Genomic DNA, 8,501 nt, shown 5'->3' with positions numbered 1-8,501 from the left:
GCAGCCCTTGAATCCAGATTCCAGAACTTCATTTTCTGCTGTATTCTATTATACTAAAATGGACTTGCTTCTCTATAAAATATATGTTCATCTCTCCTCTCATTTGTTCTATTTATAAAGGGTATTAAGATGAGAAAGACCAATTTTATGAATTCTCTTGATTTCATGACATCTTTTGAAGTCATGACTGAGAACAAGTTTCCTTCTTTCATATCAATATTAGTATTACCTCATTTACTCATATGCATGATTGCTAAAACAATATGGTAGAAAATATAATCCCTTCCTGCATCTCTTATTATTATATATTTTCTGTGTCAAAGCTCTCTATTCCTGTCTTCTTGGCCCCATATAACATTAGCTTAAATCACACAAAGATTTTTAAGTAATATATGAATAGATTCGGTTTTATTTTAAAAAGTTAAAACCAATGTTAATATTCTCTGCATTGCAATTCCCTATATCTATATTTTATATGTCTGTATGCATACTCCTTCATGTCCTGAATTATTAATTCCACAGAATATTAGGTCCTTTGAGAAATAAACTGGAACTTTTTTCCTGTGCCATGGAGTGGATATTTATGTCTGAAAACTGCAGCATGTTTCTGTATATTTAAATATATGGATAATGTGATATTTGAATCAATGTTCTAAGGATAAGGTGGAAGGAACACAATATTTGATAACCATTAGTAAAATATTTCTCACGTTATGTATTATGATAACTTTCCCTAAATTAATAATAAAACCTACACTCAAGAAAATAACACATTCCGTGGTTTTGCCTTTTACTATATAAAGAAATTTACTAAAATTTGAAATATCAATATGAATCAATTTTCAAATTCTAGGTACATAGGCAACTTTAGATAAGTGAGTGCTGATATTTGCATTTTCAAATGAAGAAATCAAATTGCTATAGATGTTGAATGATTTCTTCATTGATATATGATTTAGTTTTCATGTTTATTGTAAAATTCTGTACGGAATAGCAATCATAATTTAAGCATGAATAGTTAATAACAGAGCAAAATAATGATTACATTATTAGTTTGTTTATGAAATTTGATATACCTTTCCATTGTTATAGTTTCCTAAGATGACATATTTATGGAATACTTAGATTTTTTATAATTCAAATTAACATTTCATGGGAGATATTTATAAATGATTAAGAATTCCATAATATTTATCCTAAATGGGTATAGTCCTATTCGGTTAATTCCTGTAAGATTTTGTGGCTCAGTAACCTTATCATCTTTTGATATCACAGTTCGTTGTCATACCTGGGTCACAGGAATGGATAAATTGCTAAAACTTTGGTAATCATAAATATTGTACCATCCTCCCTAAGGCAATTGATCCAATGTACAGAAATGATTCATACTGAACCAAAAAACACTATTTCTTGTCATTTTCCAAAAAACAGTTTGGACTTACAATATAATATTTTATAGTAGTAAACTTTTAAGGATGGGAATAAGGTACTTGCTAATAACTATGATCTGTAAAAATCTAAACTAATGATTTCTTCACAGCGGGTTCAACTGTAGATATGTCATCTAGTACTGGGCATCTCTCAGATGTGTGTTTGAAGTGTCAGACCAGTTGTGCAATTTTGCAGTAGTCTCCATCTTTTGCGAAAAGGAGCCTCTTTGGTGGGTGATGTACAGTATGCTTCTCTGTATATATAAGGATCAATATTTAGCACATAGTAAGAAATTTCATTTGTCTAGAGACATGGAAGAGAAAGGGTTTTCTCTAGAATCTATATCCTCTCCTGCCATGTGTATTTGGCTGAGTTTACAGTGCCACCCATGACTTCCCTCCCATTGAGAGGGCTTCAAGTCCAATTAGACAGATGTTGATTGCCGCCCAGATAACAGTGCACCAATAGAGGTAGTTTGCCATGCTGGTCATTATAGTTATTAGGCTTTAGTGTTGATTTGGACCACTGATTGTTTTTCGCATTGACAGTTTTCATATTATCACCTAGCATTATGATAGCCAAACTTTGGTTAGAAGCCTTCCAGGTCAGTTGCTTCTCCATTGTTTCAAATCCTGAAAAATATTTTTAAACATTTTTTATTATTTTTTGTGAATTTCATAGCTATATTTGTTCATATTTAGAGCCCCTGGCTCTGCACCCCTGTTCTAGTCATCATTAAATTTCTGTACTCTATGCATACATGTCATATAATTGTATAAATATGACTCATTTTTTCATATGAACTCACAGCAATGCTGGCAGCATGGACAAGTTTCATGTAAGCTCAAGATAGACAAAATCCCAACATAGAAACAGAGACTTGGGGAAGTGAATAAGAACCGAACTCTATCTGAAGAACTACTTGCGGCCGATATCTGAGGAACTACTGGCAACAGAAGATATCTGGGAAGGGGAAATTAAGTCTCATTTGAGAGTGAGACTACTAATAGTCTGACCAGGTTCCAGAGGATGAACTCATACAAAAGAGCATTTGGGAACACAAACCTGTCCTTTGTTTCCTTTATCTTAGCCATTCTAACTGGGATAAAATAAAATATTAAAGTAGTTTTAAGTTGCATTTCCCTCGTTTCTGGAAATGTTGAACACATTTTAAGTTGTTTCTTAACATTTATTTCTTTTTTAAAATTTTTATTGAATTTTGGTGCAGTTCATACAATACATCTTCATATATTCAGACCCCCTCCCCTGTCTGCAACCTCATAACACCCCAGCTTGATTTCATACAGTCTTTCATATATGTTAAGGTCTATTGAGTCAAGTTCATGTTCCAAGATATCCGTCTGTGTGAGTTCATTCACTTAAGTCTAATCTGCCTACCTAGTATCACTCCCGTAAGGAAAACCAACTCTCCTTCACACAGCAGTGATTAGTTGCCAATAGCTCTTCAGCTAAGGTTGGGGTTTCTGACCCTTTTCCCAGTTCTCTGCTGAGTTTTTGACTGGCTTGAGTTTGGATGGGTATTGTACATGCTGTCACTATTGCCATAAGTTCATATGAGCAAGTTCTAGCTGCCTTGAAAACTCGATTTCTTTGTGGTCATTCACTACCCCTGGCTCTTAACAGTCTTTCTGCCCCCTCTTCTACAATGGACTCTGAGCCCTTGGTGGTTGAGGATTAATATAGGAGTCCTATCCAGGGACATGGATTCTGCAGTCTGTTATTCTCTACATTTTGACCAATTGTGATATTCTGTGTTAATCATCATCTGTTGCATTAGGATGCTTTGCTGAGAGAGTTGAGAGATGCATGAGTATTCTCTCTGCCCCCATTCCACGAAGTTCCCTGAACCTTAAGTGTAGAGCTTGCATTGTAAATGTGTCACTTAAGGATGGGCATCTCTCAGATACATATTCTCTGTGTTTGACCAGTTATGGAACTCTGTAGTAATTTCCATCTGCTGCAGAAAGAAGTTTCTTTGATAAGTAGTGAGAAATAGACTTGTCTATAAATATAAGCATAGTATTTACCATGCAGTAAAACATTATATTTGTCTAGGGATGTGACAGATGTAGGTTTTTCTGTAGAATCTATGACCTCTCCATTCACGTGTATTTGGTTATGTATACAGTACCAGACATGAATTCTCTCACATTGAGCTGGCTTTAAGTCCAATTAGATAGTTGTTTATTACCTCCAAGATAAAAGTTCCATACTGCACTGATTGAGATAGTTTTCTGCATCAGTTATTGTTGTGGTTATTAGGTTATTAATGTGTACAGCTGACTTGAGGCATTGATCAATTTTTGTCCCTTAGCAGTTCCCATAATATCCTTTGAATCTAAGAGATCTACTATCAGGGAGGAGGTTCTGAGGCTTGCTCAAGCTCCATTGCTCCAAATCAGGTGTCTGAATTATGACCCGTCTTCAGGGATAAGGTCAATCTTCAATTTCTGGAAGGCAATCAAGGGTTATGTCAATAGTCTATGTTATATTGGGAGTCGCTTAGAGTACCCTGACCAACAACTCAAGGGGAAATTCTGCCTGTTTGACACTGTTTCTTGTCATGTAACCTTGAGATCTACATATGCACACACATACATATGTGCATGTGTATTTTTCAATAGACTTTTGAATTAATATATTTCTTTCTGATTTTCACACAACCTATGCATTATGCATCTCTCCTCTCTCTCTTCCATATAAATCTTCCCCCTCCCTCTTGAATTTAAAATACCCCTGTTTTTCCCATTTTCCCCTTGATAGTACCTGTTTCTTATTATCCCCCTCTCTTGAACTTCTTCTTCCCCATTAACACCATAGATCCTTCTATAACCTTCCCTCTTCCCTTATCAGTTAAATGCACCATTTTCTCCATTCCCTCTTGATAACACCCATCTACTATTATACCCCTCTCTCTGGCTCCCTCTTCTCCTTTACCCTTGTGGTTCCCTCCATTTTCCTAATTCCTGTGTATATATCAGGATATATACACACATATAAGGATGTGGAGATAAGATCCACAAAAGAGAGAGAACATAAATCACTTGTTTCTTGAGTCTGTTACTTCACTTAGTATAAGAGTTTTTAGTTCCATCAATTTACCTATTTACCTGCAAATTTCATAATTTTTGTCTTTCCTTACCTCTGACTGGAATTCCATGTATAAATGTACCATATTTTCATTACCCATTCATCAGTTGAGGAACATTTAAGTTGTTTCGATTTCTTAGCTATTGTGGAAAAAAAAAAGCACCAAACAAAGCTGTGCAAGGCTGTGTGAAGCTCTGCAGTCAGAGGAGTCCTTTGGGTATATACCAAGGAGTGGTATAACTGGATCACATGGTAGCTTTTTTTTAGCTTTTTAACAGTTCTCCATACTGACTTCCACAATGGTTGCAATCCCACCAGCAGTGAATGAGGGTCTCCCTTTCTCACAACCTCTCCAGCATTTGGTGCCATTTATGCCCTCTCTTTTATTTATTTTTATTCATTTATTTATTTCACAGTCAAATGATAACAAAGCTGTAAGATTTTTAAAAGATGAAGGAAAATTTCCATAGATTGCATACAGTTGCATTAAGAAAGCAGACACCAGTTTAAAGTGCAACACTGAACAGGTGTTCTCTGTTCCTAAGGTGGAATAAATACACAGCAATCATACATAACATTTCATTAAAGCTCTGGGCCAAGGCAAACAGACCTTTGAAACAAACTGCCCAATGAATTGAGGCAGACTGCAAATAATTTCTACTAACATTTTCCAGGAAAATCCACAGCGGCTAGCACAAACCCTCATTCTACAGATCTGGCCTTGGCTTTTGTCTTCTTCTGTCAGGTACATGCAAACAAGAGAGGGAGGGTTCTGTACTAGCCACTTATAAATACAGGCCCAAGTCTCCAAGGACCTGCACACAGACTACATGATGAGCTTGTGAGCAACCTTCATCCAGAACCTCCAGGTGAGGGAAAACTGAGCTCAGCGTCATTCCCTCAAACAGTAATTGTAACTTTCAAATGAGCTCTGACATCTATCTGACAGGCCATATGCATTTCACAAACAAACCTAAGTGCTGTCTTCTTATCTTTTCTTTTGTTTTCTGAAAATGTTAAGTAGCCCATTCAAATGAGAAAAAGTAGCAGAAATAATGGAAAATGAAAATTCAAAGGGTTTAAGCCATACAGCAAACCGGTCCTCCACAGTGAATTCATTTATTTTGGGGCTGGAACGTCATGTAGAGGGCGACCAGGCAGTGGATGATCCTTCCCCAGTCAGTGCCATGGGTCCAGTAAGCATTTGATCATGCAGGCCTCAGGTGATGGGCACACTGTCAGATTTTTGGAAAAATTTCTGCAGCTCTGGAACTTCGTTCTTCCCAGCAAAATTGTATGCAGTCATGCTGAAAGTCAGTGAAGTGGATGTGGCAAATATGATGGGCTAGAATTCTGTGGGAACCACAGGCTTTAATCCCTGGAGGGCGGGGGCATACACTTACAATCATGCTCCAACAAACTTCTGCTTGAAGCCACTAAATTTTTAGTACATGTGGCCTGGAGTCCAATTTCCCATAACCTTTGTCTGAGCAACCACACCAGAAAAGGCTCTTTTTTATTTTGCATGAAATGCTGGTAAATAAAAAATGATTTAGATTTATTGATTATTTATTGATTATTGATTTATTTATGCATTGATATTAGCCATTCTGTGGTGAGATGAAACATTGCAGTGGTTTTGATTTGCATTTTCCTAATCACAAAGGATGTTGAACATTTTTTAAGTTGTTTCTAAACCATTGTGATTTCTTCATTTCAGAGTTCTCGGTTCTGATCCATAGCTCATTTTTTAATTGGGTCACGATTCTTTGATTCTTTGATTTTTGAGTTTCTGTAAATTCTGAATATTAAATTCTGTCATATGTGTGGATGGTGAAGATTTTCTCCTTCTCCTGTGCGTTTTCCTTTCAGTTCCTTGGTTGTTTCTTTTGCTGTGCAGAAGATTTTTAGTTTAACGAGGTCTCAGTTGTTGATTGTTGACCTTAATGCCTGAGCAACTGGTGCCTGATTTAGAAAGTCCTTTCCCACACCTAGTTTAGGGTACTACCTATGTTTTCTACACCTAGTGGGGTAATACCTATGTTTTCTTCTAACAATATCAAAACCTCAGGTCTCACGTTGAGGTCTTCAATCCATTTAGAGTTGACTTTTGTGTAGTGTGATAGATAAGGGTCTAATTTCATTCTTTTACAGGTAGAGATCCAGTTTTGCCACCACCATTTGTTGGGGATGCAGTCCTTTTTCTACAGTGTGTGTTCTTGGCAACTTTGTCAGATATCAGGTGGTTAAACTTGTGTGAACATGTTTGGGTTGTCTCTTTTGTTTCATTGATGTACATGTCTTTTTCTGTGTTGTTATCATGTTGTTTTTATGACTGAGGTCTCTAATACAGTTTAAGACATGGTATGACAATCCCTTCATCATTACTTTTTGTGCTCAGGAATGCTTTGAATATCTGGGGTCCTTTGTGTTTCCATATGAATTACAGGATTGTTTCCAAATTCTGTGAGAATGCTATGAGTATTTTGATTGGGATTGCATTGAATTTGTAAGTTCCTTCTGGTAGGATAGTCATTTTGACAACATTAATTTTACCAATCCATTGTCACATGAGGTGTTTCTATCTCCCAGTGTCTTCCTCAATCTCTTTTTTTAAAAGATTTAAATTTTTCATTGAAGAGTTCTTTAATGTCTGGCTAGGTTTATTACTAGATATTCCATTTTTGAGGCTATTATGAATGGGAATGTTTATATAAAAGCTTTCTCTGATTGCTTGTTATTGGCTTATAGAAAGGCTATTGATTTTGTGAATTGGTTTTGTGACCTGACATTTGTTGTAAACGTTGATCATTTCAAGAGTTTTCACATAGAATTTTTGGAATCTCTTCAAAAATATCATGTCATATGCAAGTGGGGATATTTTGACCTCTTCTTTTATAATTAGTATTCCAATACTTTCCTTCTCTTGCCTTATTGCTTTAGCTAGAGTTTCAGGCTCGATATTGACAAGAATTGGGGATGGTGAATAGTTTTGTCTCATTTCTGATTTAACTGGACTATTCACTCTCTTAATTTTTTTAGGTCTTTGTACATCATGGATATTAATCCTCTGCTAGATGTACACTTGACAAAGATTCACTCGTGCTCTGTGGACTTCCTCTTCACTTGACTGTTTTATTTTCTGTTATTAAAATATATTAGTTTAATGACATTCCATTTGTCAATTTCTGGTCTTAATACCTGAGTGAAAATAGTCCAATTTAAAAATCCTTTCCTATAGCTTATAAGGTACCACCTAGATTTTCTTCAGTTTCCATGTTTTAGGTTTCACTTTGAGGTCATTGATTCAATAAGAATTGATTTTTGTGCAAGATGATAAATATTGGTCTTAATTCATTTTTTGTACACAGGGACATCAGGTTTACCAGCACCATTTGCAGAAGATGTTGTCTTCCAGTGTGTATTTGTTGCATCTGTGTCAAATATTAGATAGCTGTAGTTATATGTACTCATCTTTGGTTCTTTTATTTTGTTTCAATGGCCAATATGTGTATTTTCTGCCAGTATCATACTGCTTTTATTAACATAGCTCTTTAGTACAGTTTGGAATTGGGTACGGCAATCCTTCCAACATTATTCTTTTTGCTCATAATTGCCTTTTCTATCCAGGGTCGTTTGTAAAATTCATATTGCATATGAATTTTAGGTTGCTTCCCAGAAGTAAATGTTAAGATTCTATTGATGAACATACTTTGGACACATAATTTGGGTAATCTGAGCTGGAGCTGACCTGAAAGACTCCTCCTTGAAGAATAGTTCTCATAATATGGCAGCTATGCAAATTACCAAGGGAGCAAACAAATAAATGATCCTATCAATCTGTAAAGCCTGTGAACCACAAGAATAACATGCCCAGGAAAATGTCTCTATTGGTGCAATAGTAGTGCTTTTATCTTGGGGTTAACCAACAGCTGTGTAATTGAACATAAGGCCCATTC

At 35.9% G+C, this 8,501-nt stretch overlaps 1 pseudogene; it reads right to left on the bottom strand.

Moving 5' to 3' along the window:
* Positions 1-5,657: 5,657 nt before the first annotated feature.
* LOC103728905 lies at positions 5,658-5,995 on the bottom strand (annotated as a pseudogene).
* Positions 5,996-8,501: the final 2,506 nt, after the last annotated feature.

The sequence above is a fragment of the Nannospalax galili genome, unplaced genomic scaffold (genome assembly GCF_000622305.1).
Source record: "Nannospalax galili isolate Female #2095 unplaced genomic scaffold, S.galili_v1.0 scaffold1472, whole genome shotgun sequence".
NCBI lineage: Eukaryota > Metazoa > Chordata > Mammalia > Rodentia > Spalacidae > Nannospalax > Nannospalax galili.
The sequence above is the reverse complement of the archived record's forward strand: the minus strand, read 5'-3'. Positions and strand labels throughout refer to the sequence as shown.